The following is a 17,970-nucleotide window of genomic DNA, read 5'->3' as shown; positions in this document are numbered from 1 at the left end:
TAAAGGCAGACTGAGCTGCAATTGGATTTAAAAAGAAACAAAAGACATCCTAGCCTAAGATGAAGGCTGCCAAAAGGAAGGAGCTTGATCTTCTCCTTAGTTCTTGGACTTCTTGCTTGGTTCATCATGATCTTGATCTGCTTTCTTCGTTTTCCTCATCTCCAGCTTGCTTGAGGTAGTCTTGCTAGAGGTTGTTTTCTTGGAGGTCTTCTTCTCTCCTATAGTCTTGCCAGTCTTCAATTTGGAACGCAGAGTATCATTAAAAAAAGTCATTGGGGCAATCATGCATGCAGGCTCTCCAATTTTCTTGATTGCCTTTATAGAAAGGCCAGGTGGTGAAGTCGAGCAAGCAAAGCAATCCTTCTTGGTGCAGTTGTCTTGTTTGAAACCATCATTTCTCACCCTCAGCCTTAAACTTCTCCCGTTACTGGTTTCCACTAGTGGATCAAAACTACCCACTGAATTAGAAGGGGTGTTGGGAGCAGCAGTGATAGGAGGCCCATTCTCATTCTGCTCATTATTTTCATTCATAGGAATTCAGGATCTGCATTTTAAGGCAGGAAGCTAGAATGGCAAAGGACATCATCGACCCCCTATCATTACAAGTGAGTATAAGCTTCCATACTTTGGAGGAAAGGAAAGATTTTGCCCATTCAAATTTTCTAGGAGACAGCAACATCACTATGAAGAAAGAGGCCCAATCTTTTGGAATTTCCACCACATGTTCAAGACATCCAATAGGGGAAAAGAACTTTGCCTAGAGTCTATATAAGTCTGGGTGAGGCTTGCTGGGTTGTACCATTTTCCCAAAAAAATCATTGAGTCTTGGGTCCAGAGCAGGTTGGCCCAAAATCCTGGAGAGACCCACATTTATGTTCATATTTAGGTTGATTGCTGGTTCATTATGAGGCTCTTGCACATGCCCTTCTTCCTGAGCAATATGTAGAGGTACTAGTTGGTGATTCATAATCTTCGGAACTACTATGTGGGCCTCCTGTGCTAGGCCCTCTAGCTGAACATCAGGAGCAATTAAATTAGGGACAGGAGCCTACAGATCAAGCACTAACTCTTCTTCCTGAGCAATGTGTAGGGGTGATAGTTGGTGATTTATGATCTCATGGCCTACTATATTCATCATGTACAAGATCCTCCAGTTGTACTTCAAGAGCAATGAAATTAGGTGCAGGAACGTATAAACCAAGCACAATATCTAGCATAAGGTCTTCAACAGGTTGTTCTTGTACAGGTAGGGTAAATGGTGAACCAGCATTATTCATAGGAGCTTCCATATTAACTGATGAGGAATTGACAAAGGATCCTTGTTGCAGGGAGAAGCTAACTAGAGGATTGTCTTCTACAGGCAGCTCTTGAATATTCTCCTACTCAATTTCCAAGTCATTAGGTATGATCTCCTCTTGTTGGGGATTGTTGTCATTGTTGTCCAGTACCATTGGGTCAATATTGAGGTCAGGGATGTTATTCTGATGCAAATCATCGACAGGTGTAGGATCCAGTGGTTGAGGCTGGGGCCATGCTTCAGGGTGACCATGCTGAAGACCAGGTTGCCCAAGCCTCAAACCTGGGAAGTTGAAATTGTCATGTGGTCCTCCAGGAGGAATGTCTTCATCCTGTAGCAAACCACCCATCATATGCTGCTGAAGTATTTCACACTGGACAGTTACGGACACTCCCTCAAAATCATCTCCTTCATAGATAACAATGTAGTGAGGTATATCCACCAAATTTGTGACTCTAGCCTTGATGATAATTCTAGCCAGCACATTATCTCTTTGCCAGAATAGCAGCCTACCAAAAAACTTGATGGTATCCCCTATTTCCTCATTTGAATGCTAATCCAGGGGATAACCAATAAGCATCAACTAGCACTCTCTGTTGAAATTGACTCTCCTCGCATTGGCACCTCTATTGTGATTGACAAAATCAAATCTCAGACCATGGTGCATATGAGAGCTATGGAAAACCAGACCATCTCTATATGAAATCCTTGCTAGCCTAACATAAGCCTGACCATGACTGAAAGGACATCTTTGAATGTCTCTAACTTGCAGCCCATATTGATCAACCAACAAGTCAAGAATAGAGTTTTTGAGCTCAACAAAAGGAATCTCACCCGGGGGAAGTTGAGAAACAGTGACAATGGCGAGGTCTTCATTGCTTGGTCTTGCCCTTGGCGTCACCATACGAATGAAGGGTTCCCTTCCTTCCACCAAAACGCGCGAGAAGCCTAGCAGCATCATAGGTGCAGGATCAATGTCGAGGAACACCATTTTTGCCGTGGAGGAACAAGGTTCCCCAGCGATCACCTCAACTGTATCACTGGTGTTTCCTTCGTGAGTGTGGTTTTCTTGCTCTAGCTAGGGGGTTGAGGAAGGCGAAGAGGCAGGGGTCACATCGGTGGCCTTGAGGCCTAAAACCACTTGACCAAATTCCTGGAGAGAGGAGAAATGTGGCGGCCCACTTGAGCTAGGTCCATCCATCAGCGAGCCCTTTGCCTTAAACCAAGAAGTCCAACAATTTTCATTTCAATTGTGTGTATTACCTACCAATGAAAAGGAGTCAGTGAAAGAATGGCGTGGCGCTCTAGAGTTACCTTGATGACTGTGTAACTATGGGTAGGCCTTCATAATATGACCTTCACGCTTGCATTGGCAACATTTAATCTGATTACTGCATGAAAACCGGGTGTGGTTAGAAGATAAACACCTTTTGCAGTAAATGTGACCACCTTCAACAGTATTGAGCTGCGAGGAAAGTGGGCCTTTTGACCTTGTAGTCGGGACAGCTTGCTAAGAGTTTGAATTTTGAAAAATTCGGGTTGCATTGTTGGGAGGAAACATTAGACGATCAAACACTGATTTTCGTGGAAAAACCAATCTCTGGAAGACCGAAGTTTTGAAATGAAAGGGATAGATCCCATCCGATGAACTATGATGAAGCCTAGATGAAGTACCAGAACCAGATGAAGAACCAAATCCACTATTGGGAGATGCCCCTAAAGGTTTAGCATTTGCTCCAGCGAGAGGGCATTTGTTCAACCGTATGACATTCACATAGCAAAGATTTTCCCTTTTGGAGTTCTTGGCACCAACACGATTCTAATCGAAAGAAGGACCAGAATCCACTTTGGTGAAAGCCAGAGTATTTTAAAAGCAAGAGTCATTGCAGAGATGGAAGGAGAATCTGAACAAGTCACAGGCAAAAGAGCGCAAATGAAGAACAAGAAGACCCACTTGCTTACAGGAGACAACAAAATGAAAAATCTGCTCATCGAGCTAGTGCACAAGTTTTTGGGAGTACCTCCAAGTATAGAATGGAGGCAAAGTTCAACTGCTTCCTCGGAAAGCCTAAATCTGAAACGACTGAATTAAGCCAACAGAAAAAAATTCTTGGTATTTGGGGTTCCATCATTACTTACAGAGACGTGGTGGAGATCCCATACTTTGGAACTAAAATCCCTACCAGGGTGAATATCTAGAGAAGAGAGATCCATGGCCGGAGGGAGCAGAGTTAAGCACGAACATGGTGAAGCAGAGGTAGAGCTCGAGAGGGCTCCGAGGGGAGGTGCGACAGGGGTGGAGAGCGCTCTCATTTGGCACACATCATCAGGATGCTGCTTCCTAGCCCAACCCATCACTAGCTCAGCCTTGTTGCCAATGCTCCACAATGGATGTGGAAATAAAAAGAAAAAGGACTCACGGAGTAAAGAGTGAGCCGTACAGGACAAATGAATAAATGCATGGGTACGTACGATTAACTATAATATCAGAGCTCCATATGTAGGTCCTGTTTGGCATGACTCCAACTCTGGGTGGAGCTGCTCTACTCCAGAACTCCCGGTGGAGCCAGCTCTTGGTGGAGTTGGAGCTGTCTGGTGAGGGTGTTTGGCTGGGAGGGTGTCCCTAGCTCCAAAAAAGAGGAGTTTGAGGGTAGATTGCCTTTCTTGCCCCTGGTTCGACTTGAACTACTTATCACAAATATAAAATGAAAGTACATGCATTGAAGTCCAAAATAATAATAAATTACATGTTCCAAAAATTTAAAATTTCGAAATAAATTCATAGTTCCAAATTAAGGTCGTTACAATAATCATTGCACTAATTCCATGTTAGGGCAATTGATGTAGCCATACTATCATGAAAGGTGTCCATAGTCACAAGCTTGATTCTAAAGTTGATCCATCGGAGGCATGTTGAGACACGGCATACTTGTTGTATCTTTCCGGAATAGTAGGCATGTAGGTAGGATCTCTATCAAAATTAGCAAAGTCCACATCAACGCTAGCATGTTCACGTATGAAATTGTGTAGAACCATAGTAGCAGCAACAATCTTCTTTTGTGTGACCATGAAATAACCGGGCATCTTGTAAAGGATTTGCCATTTCATTTTTAATACTCCAAATGACCGCTCAATAACATTACGAACAGATGAGTGTATACGGTTGAACTTCTCTTTTGGAGTATTTGGTTCCATACTTCGATGCCACTTGGGTAAGTGGTACCTTTCACCCTTGTATGGAGCCAGATACCCCGGACGATTAGGATAGCCCTCATCTACAACATAGTACTTGCCTACACATATGTAAAATAAGATATGTTTGTGCATACAAATATAAAAAGGAACATAAGAAAAAATCTTTACCTTGAGGAGGATGTGGGAAGACATTTACATCTGCTTCCAATGCATGGTACAATACAATAGTATCATGCAAAGAACCCAGTTGACCCGCAGCCACATAGGTGAAGCGCATATCAAAATCACAAACGGCAAGCACATTTTGAGTTGCAATTCCAGTCTTACCAATATATCTCACTTGTTCTTCAGGTGATAAATACACACAAATATGGGTTCCATCAAGTGCACCAATGCAATCCTTAAAGTGTGGGTATGGTCTCTTGCCATTCCTAATCCTCTTGTGCACATTGCGAAAATTAGGATCTGTTGGTCTCAAGAAATCTTGTGCCATGGCAACCACACAATTTAGAACTTCATGAAATTTTCTACTAATGGTTTCACCTGAGTGTTTGAACTTATTTTGTCCTCTTCTATTTGACTCACACCCACCACATGTGAATAGGAAAATGGCCAATATTTCATGAGTATTCACGTGCTTCGATGGTTTTAATCCGTACCTCTCAACCAACACATCATGAAGATCCTGAAAAATAACCTCATTCATCTGAAGCATTCGATGGCACTCCCCTGGAGTGTTTACCGTCTCCATCAGCCAACCCATTCCACTTTGTTGTGAAAACATAAATCTCGGTGGTGCCTTATCCATATATTTGTCATGATAACTTTGTGCTAGCTTACCATAGCTCTCAACCATTTTAAAAAAATATTCATCATCAGAATCACTAGATTCATCAGACTCACTTGAAGACATCTGTGAACATTGACATAAATGAAATGTAAGATACAATTGTCATACATAAATAAAATACAATAAAATAAAATGTACCACACATGCGATAAAAATAAAATAGTAGCATACACAAATGACATCACTCTCACTAAGCTAATTTCTACTTTTCATATTTATCATTGTACTTCCTTCTAAGCCAATTGAACCTAATCTCATTAGTAGGCAAGGTCATGAACATCTCCCTTTGCTCCTTCTTCACAAATAGTTCAGACGCCATGTAATGTTCATTGCTATCATAACCGGCCCCACAAGCAATCACAACCTCCATTACTTCCTCAATAGAATATTTTCCATGTCTCTTCGAAACATATTCATTGGCTGAACTCACCATACTTGTTACTGCTTCTTGAATTAGGAGTGCATTTCAAGACTTCGCTTTTTTACCACTCCTGTCAACAGGCCTTGCCAGTCTCTTGCCACTCGCAGGTGAAGGAGAAATACCAATATCCTCCTCTTGTGTTTTAGGAATGAAATCATCACCTTCTGGCTCAAAATTGGTTGCCTCATCTTGTGTCACATCAACATTTTCGGTTGCTTCAACATTCACAGCATGAGGAGACCAATGATCAATACCAATAGTAGTAATGTCAGCAAAACACTTGGCTAATTCATCTTCATTCTCAAGGCCCTTCTTTTTGAACTTGCCACAACCCAGAATGTCCTGAAATAAGCACATAATATTATTATAAGTATTACCAACAGGTTTGACATATGGAAAAAAATATAGGAAAATTTTTTAACCAACTTACAGCTCTAGCTTTTTTCCACCATTCATCATCCATAGCAATAGTCTTCTTTATAGGATCCCAACCAGTTCCTATTTGCCTTAGCATTAGTTTCTTCCATGCCTTGAAATCTTCCTTCAACTTGTCCCATTTGTTCTTGATCTGACCCTTGGTAGCCACAATTCTAGTCCTTTCCTTGAACCCTTTCTCAACCTCAGCATAACCAAGTGCATTCAAGTGTGTGTTTGGCCGATTTCCTTTTTCAACTTGTTCGGCAAACAACACACACAACACTCGAGTGTTCTCCGAATTCCAATCAATTTCAGGCATATATTGAACTCACAAATTTCATATTAGAAGACCTCGAGTATATCAATTTCATACACACACAACAATGGAGTATATCAATTTCATACACACACAACACTCGAGATTGCGCATATCAATTTCCCAAACATTATGAAGCCTATCAATCAATGCACCCAGAACATTACAAGTGCACACAAATATATTAAGACGAGAATATACCTCACCAAAGCGGAAGTGATAATGAGCTCGATTTTTTTTGCAAGTCCACTTTCCTTCACGTGCTCCCGCAGACCATCAACCTACAGAAAATTTAGGTAAATCAACAACTCATGAATCTTCACTATTTATTCTGAAAAAGTTCCTCCAAAGTAAAAAAAAATAATCCGAACTCTGAAGAAAGATCTCAATATAGGAAAGAGTGGCCAGGGCTTAGGGTTTGACCACCTAGTAACACCTTAGCACTTGAGTTCAAGTTGAACCGGTTTGTTTTTGACAGCGCTCATGTGTTGAACTAGTGTGCGTAATTATGTATTACTTTGTACTTAGGTATGCAAACTAGTGTTCAAGAAGACATCCGCATGCAATCAGCTTAAGCATTAGTACTTGATGACAAAAAGATTTTGATTGATTTAGGCATTGGTTCACCTCAAAACAGGTCACTTACAAAATAGATCATCCGCATGCAAACCAGCTTTTACATGTACATGTACAATCACACCTAATCCTCTGATTTTACTTCAAAAAAATAGATCGGGAACACCAGAGGCCCGTGGTTGTTGCTACGACTTTCGAGTACCGTGCTATGGCTTTCGAGTTTAGGGTAACGAGCAATCTGTTCACCACTTTTGGTTGGTCACAATCGAATAAAAAAGTATGCGCTTTCGCCAGAAATCTAAGATTTTGCACCATTATTTAAATTTCCTTTGTTTTAGCCGGAGGAAGTGGTTTGTTTCCACCAGAGTTTCAACTGGCAGTGTCATTAGTGTAGAACAAGAAAGATCTAAAAGGTCACACTTGCACAAACCATACCTTCGGCGGGGGATCTTCGGCGGCGGGGCGAACCGGCAGTGGGGCGCTGTGGCCAGCGGCGGCCTTCGGCAGCGGGGCGAGACCGGCGGCCTCGGGGCGCAGCGGCCGGCGGAGGGGCTTCGGCGGAGGGACGCGAAGGCCGGCAGCGGGCCTCGGCGGAGCGGCGCGAAGGCCGACGGCGGGCCTCGGCAGGGGGGCGCGAAGGCCGGCTGCGGGGCTCGGCAGGGGGGCGCGAAGGCCGGCGGTGGGGCGCTCCGGCCGCCGACGGGCCTAGGGGCGCCTGGCGGCGGGGCTAGGCGTGCGGGCGGACCGGCGTCGGGCCAAGGGCGCCTCGCGGCGGGGCTCGGCCGGCCTGCGGCGGTGGTGGGGCTAGGCGGGGCTCGGCCGGCTGTCTCGGGCTGCCGGCAGGGGCTACGACGGCGGCGAGGCTAGCTGCCAGCGCAGGTACACGTGCGGGCGGGTGAAGTCACGGGAGAACGGAAAGAAACAAAGGCGCATGGGAGAATGGAAAGAAAGAGGCAAACAGATGAAACGTTATTTTTGTGTAATCAGTGGCAGTGGTGGGTAATTACCCACCAACTCCACGAGGAGGTTCAAAAGAGGGGGTTTTGGAGCAGCAAAAGAGGTGCTCCAAAACTCCACCCCATTTGTACCATAGCTCCATGGAGTTGGCAGCTCCATGGAGTTTTGGAGTTGGGGTGTTTAGCTATTTTTTTTGCTGGAGTCGCTGGAGTTATGGAGTGGAGCTGTGCCAAACAGGACCGTAAAACATGGGTCAGCGAATTAGTGGGTCATGCTTAGGTCCCTAGATCTACTACACAGTTACTTTTGTGAAAAGAAAACGAAGAAAAAGGACTCAGTTTACTGCCATGATTTTGGCGTGCACCGCCGGCGCCGGGGAGGGGGAGAATGCTCTAGACGGGACAAGGATTTCGTGATCGTTTTTCATGAGTTTAAGCTTGCTTGAGCGAGGAAGACTTGAATTGAAATGATGAAGGATCTCGGGCCGAAGCACACGCCGTCGTGTGGAAGGAGCGCCCATACCTCGTTGAGTTCGATGGCGTGTGATGGTGCCGATGCGGCCGTGACCGTGGAGGCGGCCGGACCGTGAGATTATTAAGGCGACCGTGACTTCATGTTATTTTTGTCCAACGCCTTGTGCAGCAAGTAGCGTCGACCGAGGCGAGTACGTGTCCAACTAGTCAGCTATAGTACCGCTGTACTTGGCACGTGAATGATAATAGTTGGCTAAACCCGTTGTACCTACGCGATATATAATGGATATATGCCAAACAAATGGTGCCAATATGCAACTGATCGAGGGCGCTCTGTACCAACACGATACATAATGGTTGGGCAAGAAATGGTGCCCATATGCAATTGGTCAATGTCGCGTTGTACCTACATGATATATAATGGATGAGCTGATATATTTTGAGATTGACAAAGGTTAATGGACACGTCATCTTTCACTAAAAAAATAGTGCCGGATTAATTCTCTTCTCTGCAACTTAAGAAACGTAGCAAGGGGACTTTTTCCTCGTGCAACAGGGAGCGGCGGCAACCTTCGCTTTGCCAACTCGCCACCCTGGCCGTTCGATCGTTTCCTTCGGTCGAATTAGCAAATCCCGCTTCAAAAAACCCTCCGCGCCGCAAAACACTGCGACGCGTGGACGGACGGCCCGCATGCTGCCCAGAAAACTCTCGAGACCGTTGGGTCCTCCGCCCCTCCCACGCCCCCGTAACACCCGCGATGTCATAGTCCAAGAGGGCGCCAGCATGACAGCGTCTACGACATGCTCCTCCTCCGCGAGACGATCATCTGACAATGTGAAGAGGAGAGCCCTCCTCGCCGGCAGCTCGCCCATCAACTCTGACACACGGACTATCAACGGGCTCATCACCGCTGCCTGGAGGGCTGGTCCACGTGGGACCCGATTGATTGTTCTTCCGACTCATGGCCTTATCGTCTCCTTCTGACATCAGAGATCTGATCCCCATCTCTTTACCATTCCGTTTTGCCTATTCCCCTCAAATTTCATGAACTGTAGCTCGTCTTAGGCTATCTCCGGCGAGGTCCCAGCCATAGTCCGTATTATCTGCATGGCGCCGCCATTCCTACTTGCCGTCGTCGTTAACTAGAGCAAGAAGAAGATCCTGTAGCCTTAGATCTCAAAATCAATGGCTCAAGTTAAATGATGAGGATACCTGTTCGTGTAGACCCGGTGTACGTAGACCTCGTAGACTGATCCTCTCGGTCCACAAGCCCATATTCATGCTCCCAACTCCTCACCTCCAATCCCTCCATGAAATCAGCCAGTGCGCCGCCAACCATCCCCATTCGCGCAGCCATGCCGCGTGCACCTTCCCCTCCCCACCCGCACAGAGCTAGAGCGACCTGATGAGGTTTCATGGCCTAGGCCTATGTCCACCTCCACTCGCCGTCCCTCTGCGTCGATCCAAGAGGTAAGCCAAGCCCCGGTGCACGGTTCATCGCCGGATTCGGGGTAGCTCTCATCGTGCCACCCTTCGTGTCTCCACTTTGAGTGAATAGCCTATTGTGCCGTCATCATCGAATTGAACCTGCCGCCATCATCATGGGCCAACAGCGGCAAGAGCCACAGTGGGAGAAAATTTGCCAACAGTCCACGCCACCAGATCGCGGAAGGCACTGATAGAGAACTCATCTTCCATCCAACATTTTTTATCTCGGTTATTTTTGGACCCAGGACAAAAGGACATTTAGTCCCGGATCAAAAATGAACTACCGACGAGGGGAGCTTTACTCCCGGTTGGAAAGACCAACCAGGACTAAAGCCCCCCCTTAGTCCCGGTTGTAATGGCTAGTGGGAGGGGGCTTTTTATCCCTGTTGAAAATACCAACCAGGACTAAGGGGGCCTTTAGTCCCGGTTGTGTTTTCAACTGGGACTAAATGCCTCCCCAGGACCTTTATTCTCACCCCTCTCTATCCACCTTATCTCCTCCTCCCCTTACCTTATCTTCTCTCCTCCTCTCCTCTCCCTTATCTCGCACAGGCCCTTTCTTCCAGGTAGAGCGGCAGGGGGCATGAGCGGGCAGGCGAGCGGCGGCCGGCGCGGGACGGCGGAGCGGCGCGGGGTCTTTTTTATTTTTTTAACCTTTTTAGTCACGGTTGGTTTTACTACCTTTAGTCCCAGGACTAAAGAGAGTCCCCTTTTGTCCTGAATAGTTAGTCCCGGTTGGTTTTTCGGGATCTATATCCCTTAGCAACTAGGACTAAAGGTGAGTTTTCCACTAGTGAGGCCACCACCATCTCATTGCAGATGGTGCCGGGAAGAGCTCATTTTCCAAACCAATGTTTCTGCATCCCATCTCAAAGGTAGATATGTTTGCGAATCTGTATATTTCAGTAGCTTTTCCCTTTCATAGGCATGCCTGCCTGGGTTCGTAGGGGGAGTGTCCATTTCATTATAGGAGCTTGCCATCAGCCTAAGCAATGCACCATGGTGACATGATGCTGTCGGTGTTTTAGACCGGCAACTCGCCTAGGGGGTACCCTTAGGTGATCTTTTGTGCGGTAAGGGCCGTCGAGAGTCAAGGAGTCGATGGTGACGCAAGGAACACGATTTAGACAGGTTCGGGCCGCTAGATCACGTAATACCCTACGTCCCGTGAGTTGGTTGTATTGATCTTAGATGAACTGGAGTTGTTGTCTTTTAGGGGGTCCCTGCCCGCCCTTATATACTCGGGAGGGCAGGGTTACAAGTTTGAATCCTAGTCGGGTACGATTGCAGAGTTCTACTTGGTGTAGACCGAGTAGTTTCCATATGCACACCTAACTAGTCCGAGTGGGATATGCCTCTTGCTACGTAGCCCCCTTGTCTTGATCGTGTCCGAGTACGCCCCTTAGTGGGCTGTTCAGGGCCTACTCGTGGGCCTAGGGTACATGCCTAACAAGCCCCCGAGTACTTTGTAGTTGTGCGTCACAGTTTTGAGTACTGAGGCCACCATCCGAGTAGTTCTTCGTAGTGGTTGTAGTGTCCAAAGTGCTTGAGTACTGTCGCGTGGCTGGAAGGTACTCTTTTTTCCTTCGAGCTGCTTTTGTTCTAAGAATTTTATATGCTAGTGCGATGACAATCGCACTCCATATGGAGTAGCCCCCGAGCCTTAGTTTGAGTCAAAAAGTCAGGCTTAGGGTCAATTCTGCTTTTTGGCTATTTCTCTTTGGTAGTCTGAAAAAGAAAACTTTGTCCATCGGGTACGGTACCCGCAGCCCCCGAGCACTTAGGCGATGTTTGTTGTCAATGAAGTGTTCAAACCATTTAATCTGAGTAGCCGTTGGATATTATGGCAATAAATCTCTTTTATACCTGATTGTTGCGTAACTGATGCTTGGAATCCAGAGGTGGAGGAGATATAACGGGAGGGCCTCCTTATGGTTAGGGTTATGTTTCATTGTAGCAGATCTATTTTGTCCCTTCTCCCCGTTTTTCCTGTTCCTCTTCGCGCCGTCGCAATTTTCCAGTGCCACCGCTGCCATTGCTGGTTTGCTTTGAGAGTGATCGGAGATTGGCTTCTCTTGTCTTTGCTACGGGCGAGATCGTCTGATGCGCATCAAGAAAATGGGGAAGAAACCCGAGAAAACTCAGGGCCAAGCTTCGGCGGCGGGTAAGTTGAGATCCAAATCGAAGAAGGGGAAAGAGCTAGTGCTGCCAGCGCTGAAGGTTGGTCTGTCAAACTAGGCTGCGCCGCCACCACCTGGGATCACATGGCATAATTCCGTGATGAAGGAGGCGGCTATTCAGGCGCTAGTTGATGCTAAGCTTCTCCAACCACAGGAGGCACTCGAGTGGAGGCCTGCTTTTGGTAATGCGTGGCAGTCCGAGAAGCATCCCAATGAGACTGTCATGCTTGCTCATTTTGTTGAGAGAGGACTGGCAGTGCCTTCATCCGACTTCTTCAGAGGTATCCTCGAGTACTATAAGCTTCAGCTGGTTCACTTGAACCCCAATGGTGTGCTTCATATGTCCATTTTTGTACACCTATGTGAGGTATACCTGGGCATTCCTCCTAGCCTTGAGCTATTTAGAAAACTGTTTCGTTGTAAGCCTCAACCTAGTGCTATTAGGACAGATGTTTTTGGAGGCCCCGGGTTCCAACTTAGGAACTCGGGCGCTTATCTTGACTATAACTTGACGGATTCCCATGGTGATTGGAAGAGGAAGTGGTTCTATATTGGGAACCATGACCCTCACTTGCTGGTAGTCACTGGTCATGCCCCAAAGCATGCGGCGAACTGGGTGAGCAAGCCTAAAGATACTCCTGAGATTGACAACTTGCTGAGCCAGATTGCCGAGTTGAAGTCACTGGGCTTTACTGGCATTAATGTGGCCGCCAGCTTTCTTAAGAGGAGAGTTCAGCCTTTGCAGCAGCGGGCTCACTCGGGTTCGGAGTACTCGGGATTTAATGATCTGTCACGTATGTCTCCTGAGGATATATCTAACGATGATGTGGAGGCGCTGCTAGCCAAGTTCTTCAGAAATTATCAGGGAGTACCGGTTATTCCTGGAGCTCTTCGCCAATTGATGCTTGGTATGGGCCACAAGAGGTTTGTTTTTAGCTTGACTTGTATTTTTCGAGATGTTGGGACATCGTTTGAGTAATAACTTGTTTTGCAGTCCCGGGTTCTCTTCGGCTATCTGGCGCATTCTGAGAAGGAGTTAGTTGTTGAAGAGTCAGAAGATGAGCCTTCTCCTCCTGCGAAGAAATGTCGAGTAGTTCGCAAGAGGCCTGCTGCTAAGTCTGCCTCAACCTCGAGTTTGACTCATGAGAAGTCACAGAGTACCAAGGTATGTGTATTCATTGGTAACTTTTTGGTAGAGTTTATCCTGTAGTCTCTTGATGATTTTAGTTGCCTGAGAAAGTTGTCGATGCGACCCTTGCTGGTGATGAGGCTACTTCTGATGAGGTAGTCACGACCGCCAAGGATGGTGATGTTGCATCTGTTGAAGAAGTGCCAGTGGACGTGCCACCAGCGGGTGCTGGAGTAGCCCCCGAGCCAACAATCCAGACCCTGTTGGCTACTGAGTTGCTGGTCCCTAACCAGGCAGTTTTGGGTTTGCCTGCTGGAGTGGCGGATGTTGCGAAGGGAGGATCGCCAGTAGTTGCTGCTGGCTCTTTGTTGTCCAATGTGATCGCTAGTGGTGAGCTTTCTTTCTGACTGTTTTCGTTAGTCCGAATTTATTGTAGTCTTGACCTTGTTTTTGCAGGACTAAGCGAGAATATCGGACCATCAACTGATCCTGTGGTGCTGAGTACTCGACCGCCTGTTACCGAGAAGAAGCGCGTGCAATTGCCGCCATGGTCAACTCGGTGCATTTTTTATTCTTGCTTTGTAACATGTCTTCGAGCTTTCTGAAAGGCATGTGGTGACTTTGTATTTTGATGCAGGGATGCGGAGGACACTATCCCTATGGAGGTAGGAGTGGAGTCTTGTCCTTCGACTACTCTTTCTGCTCCCTTGGTTGATTTGTCCGTTGATGATGTATCCAAGGTTGACACTAGTCGTCTTCGAGCCACCATGTCCATGCTTCAAGAAGTAATTTGCTCGGTGGAGGATCATGCGATTCCTTCGGGTTCTAGTGGTGTACCCTCCTCGACGTCTACTGGTGGTGTTCTAGCTTTAATTGATGTGGCTAAGGCCAAAGAGGCAGGTGCACCAGGTATGTAGTCGGGATACTGGTGTTATAGTCGTTGTATTGTGTTGACTAATGTATGTCATTTCAGGTACAGCCTTGGGTACAGCTCCAGAGCCTCATGTTGTAAAGAGTGATGAAGGTCCAGTACTCGGGCTTCCGTCAGAGTCGGAGTTTCGGAGAGCTATCCAGAGCTTTCAAGTGTGTTGTTTCTTTTGTCTGACTATTTTTTTTTGCTGAAAACTTGACGATTCGCTTTTATTTGCAGGATCTATATGACAAAACTCAAAGGAATGCTCGGGCCCTTCAGGAACGAAATCAACAATTGGAGCAAGAGTGCAGCTGTCACGAAATCCTTGAAAGTTCATGAGGATGCTGCAAAGTCCTTCACCGTTGAGCGGAGGGATCATGAGGTTTTGCAAGAGAAACTGGAGAGCCGCTATAAGTCATTGAACAAGAAGTATCAAGGTGGGCACTTGCTATTCTTTGAGTATGTCCGACTGTACTCGGGGTCTTTGAACTTGTTGGTTTTTGCAGAACTCAAGAGGAAAAAGGCTGTTGCGAGTAGCCAGCTCCTTGATTGGGGGAACGCGCATGACCGAGTAGCTGACGAGGCTAATCGTCTTCGGGCATCGCTGGCTGAAGCTTAGGCTGCATGCGAGCATTAGAGGGATAGGAAGAACCAGAACGGAGTTATGCTTGCTATGGCCATGGTAGCCTGTAGGGATCATGGACGTACCATAGGAAGGCTTTGAGGCGAGCTCCAAGAGTTGACTGATGCCGCTCAATATTTTGTTAATACCATTGCTCCTCTTAAGGACGACGCAGAGCCCCGTTCTCTGGTCGAGCGGTTGAAGGCTGCTCCGGGCAAGGTTGTTGGCCTTTGCAAGGCTGTTTGTAAACAAGTCCTTGCAGTGGTCCAGTATTATTACCCGCGGGCAGATTTGACGGCGGCTGGTGACGGTGTTGCTTGTAACTGCATGGAGGAAGCTTACGTGCAATATCTCGAGGAGGCTGAGCCAATTGCTTCGAAGATGTCTGAGTTTGTATCTTTGGAGGAGCCTTAGGCTTGTATAGCCTTGTAATCTGCCGAGTACTCGAGACAGTGTTTTGAGTTTTGTTTGAAATGAATGCTTGTCCATCCTGCCATTTGGAGCAATTCCGAGTGCTGAGTTGAGTAGTCACGCGGTTGCCGAGTACTCTGTTCTTTTACTCTTGAAGGGGGGATGCACGGGTGTACTGTGCTCTTTTATCTTTTGTGGCATGAATGTTTTCACATGGACAGAGTCAGAGTGTCCTGACTCATCAGTCACGAGCGAATAGTAACTCCCGGGTGGTTGGTAGTTGTGGCGCTTGGCTATAAATAGACTGCCGTGGAGGTCGACCGGGATCAGGCTTTGAGTAGCGATGGACTGCCTTCGGTTACTGTTGTTTGAGTGTAGAGAGCCTTCAAAGAGTACTCCGGTGCTAGAAGATTCCTCGTAGGTTAGAGCCACCTTCCCTCCACAGACTCTAGCACTTGTAGGGATAGCCGCGATGCTAGAAGAATCCTCGTAGGAGGGTTCATCGCACACCTCATCTTGCAGCTCGTGATCCAGCTGGGTACACGCTGGAGCTCGCGGGTGATGGGTGATGAGTGCCGTGGTCTTTATCCGGCTCTCTTAGAGGTGGAGGTGTGGTCTGTAGTGTGGGACGGCTCGACAAGGCTAGCAAGAAAGCAGCCTTGTTTTTTCTCCCTTATGCGGCATGCGGGATTCATCGTTGCCGCTGTCAAGGTAGCGGCAGTGCAGGAGTTCTTGATGTTGTTTGGGAGGAGGACCTGGATATGGCTGTGTTTTGCGCAGCTTCCTTGCGTGTGGGCCCTTCCCTTTGTAGTAGTCGGTAGACCTGATTAGCCTTGTGATATTGTAAAAGCCTGAGGCTTAAATGTAGACCGCCAGTAGGCAATTACTTGTAGTCTTTTGCTGTGCTGTTATGTTGTATTTTGAGTACCCTTACTTATATGTAACTTTGAATTTTTCTGCTTGAGTCAGACTCTGAGTAAAAAATTGCGTTGCCCTTCTGAGGCTTTGTACCAAGGCTGAGATGCCTGCTGAGTTGACAAAGTCTTGTGTCAAGAGTAGAGTATTTGCAGTCTGTAGTTGGGCTGTCGACTCCGAGTAGTTGGAATGAGTTTGTTTTTGAGCTGCTTGAGGCGAAGGCTCGAGTACATTTGTCTACTACGGGTAGTAGCGACAGAGATGTTCTATATTCCAAGAGTTTGGTACTTGTTCACCTAAAAGTTCTCGTAGTCTGTAAGATCTGGGTCCTGTGACCTTGGATACGATGTAGGGATCTTCCCATGGTGAATTGAGTTTATGTAACCCTGACGTGTCTTGGATTCGTTTGAGGACCATGTCGCCTAAGTTGAAGGATCGCTCTTTAACATTGCGGTCGTGGTATGGTCTTAACCTGTTGAGGTATCTGAATGATTGAACTAATGTGGCGCATCTCATTTCTTCTAGACTGTCCAGATCCGTGCGTCTTGTTTCTTCTGCCATTTCTTCATCGTAGTGTCGACTGGAGGAGACTACCACATGACGCCCGCGGGTAAGATAGCTTCTGAGCCATATCCTAGGAAATAGGGGGAGAGCCCAGTAGTCTTGCATGGTTGGGTTCGTAGTCCCCACAGAGCATTAGGTAGTTCCTTGAGCCATTTGCCTCCTTTTGTATTGCCAACGTCGTGTAGTCTTTTATTGAGAGCTTCGAGCATCATGCCATTAGCACGCTCGACTTGTCCATTGGCTCGTGGGTGAGCAACTGAGACGTAGCAGACATCAATTCCACTATTCTCGCAGTACTCCCAGAAGTCATGATTGCTGAAGTTGGATCCCAGGTGTGTGATGATTCTATTTGGAAAACCATAACGGTGTACGATTTCATCCAAGAAGTCGAGGACTCGGTCTGCCTTGGGGCAGGTAACTGGTTTGACCTCGATCCATTTGGTGAATTTGTCGATGGCCACGAGTACTCGGTTGAATCCTCCTGATGCAGTTGGCAATGGTCCTATCATGTCTAGCCACCAGCAAGCGAAAGGCCATGTTGGAGGGATTGTGACTAGTTTGTAGGCAGAGATGTGTTGCTGTTTAGTGAAGAATTGACAGCCTTGGCATTTTTGAACTAACTGTTTTGCATCTGCCAAAGCCATGGGCCAGTAGAAGCCTACTCAGAAAGCCTTGCCTACTATCGTTCGTGAGGATGCATGGTTGCAACAAATTCCTTTGTGAATTTCTTCTAGGATTTCTTGGCCATCTTCTCGGGTGACACACTTCATGAGCACCCCTGATGATGCACTTTTCCTGCAGAGCTTGTCTTTGACTAGAACGTAGTGTTTTCCTCGTCGGGAAATTTGCTCAGCTTGATTTTTGTCAGATGTTAATTTATGGTCTTTGATGTAGTCGATGAAGGGTGTCCTCCAGTCGACTTCTATCATCATAATTTCTCGAGTGACTTCTGTAGTCTTGACCACTGGTGGTGTAACTTATTCTGGTATGGATGGTTTATGGAGTTTGTGTACAAAAATTCCTGCTGCAACTTCTGCATGAGTCAAGCCTATTTTTGATAATACATCGGCGGCTACGTTGTTGTCGCGGACGATATAATGAAATTCCAAGCCTGAAAATTTGTTTCTAGTTTGCGGACTTCTTTGCAGTAAGCGTCCATGTTGTCCTTGTTTCGATCCCATTCGTCATTGACTTGGTTTATAACAACTTGTGAGTCGCCATATACCAGTAGTCTTTTGATTTCGA

The 17,970-nt window shown here is 46.7% G+C and overlaps 1 pseudogene; it reads right to left on the bottom strand.

Annotated features, from left to right (window-relative positions):
• Positions 1-5,498: 5,498 nt before the first annotated feature.
• Positions 5,499-6,519, bottom strand: LOC101780972 (annotated as a pseudogene).
• Positions 6,520-17,970: the final 11,451 nt, after the last annotated feature.

Source organism: Setaria italica, chromosome V (assembly GCF_000263155.2).
Source record: "Setaria italica strain Yugu1 chromosome V, Setaria_italica_v2.0, whole genome shotgun sequence".
In the NCBI taxonomy this organism is placed as follows: Eukaryota; Viridiplantae; Streptophyta; class Magnoliopsida; order Poales; family Poaceae; genus Setaria; species Setaria italica.
The sequence above is the reverse complement of the archived record's forward strand: the minus strand, read 5'-3'. Positions and strand labels throughout refer to the sequence as shown.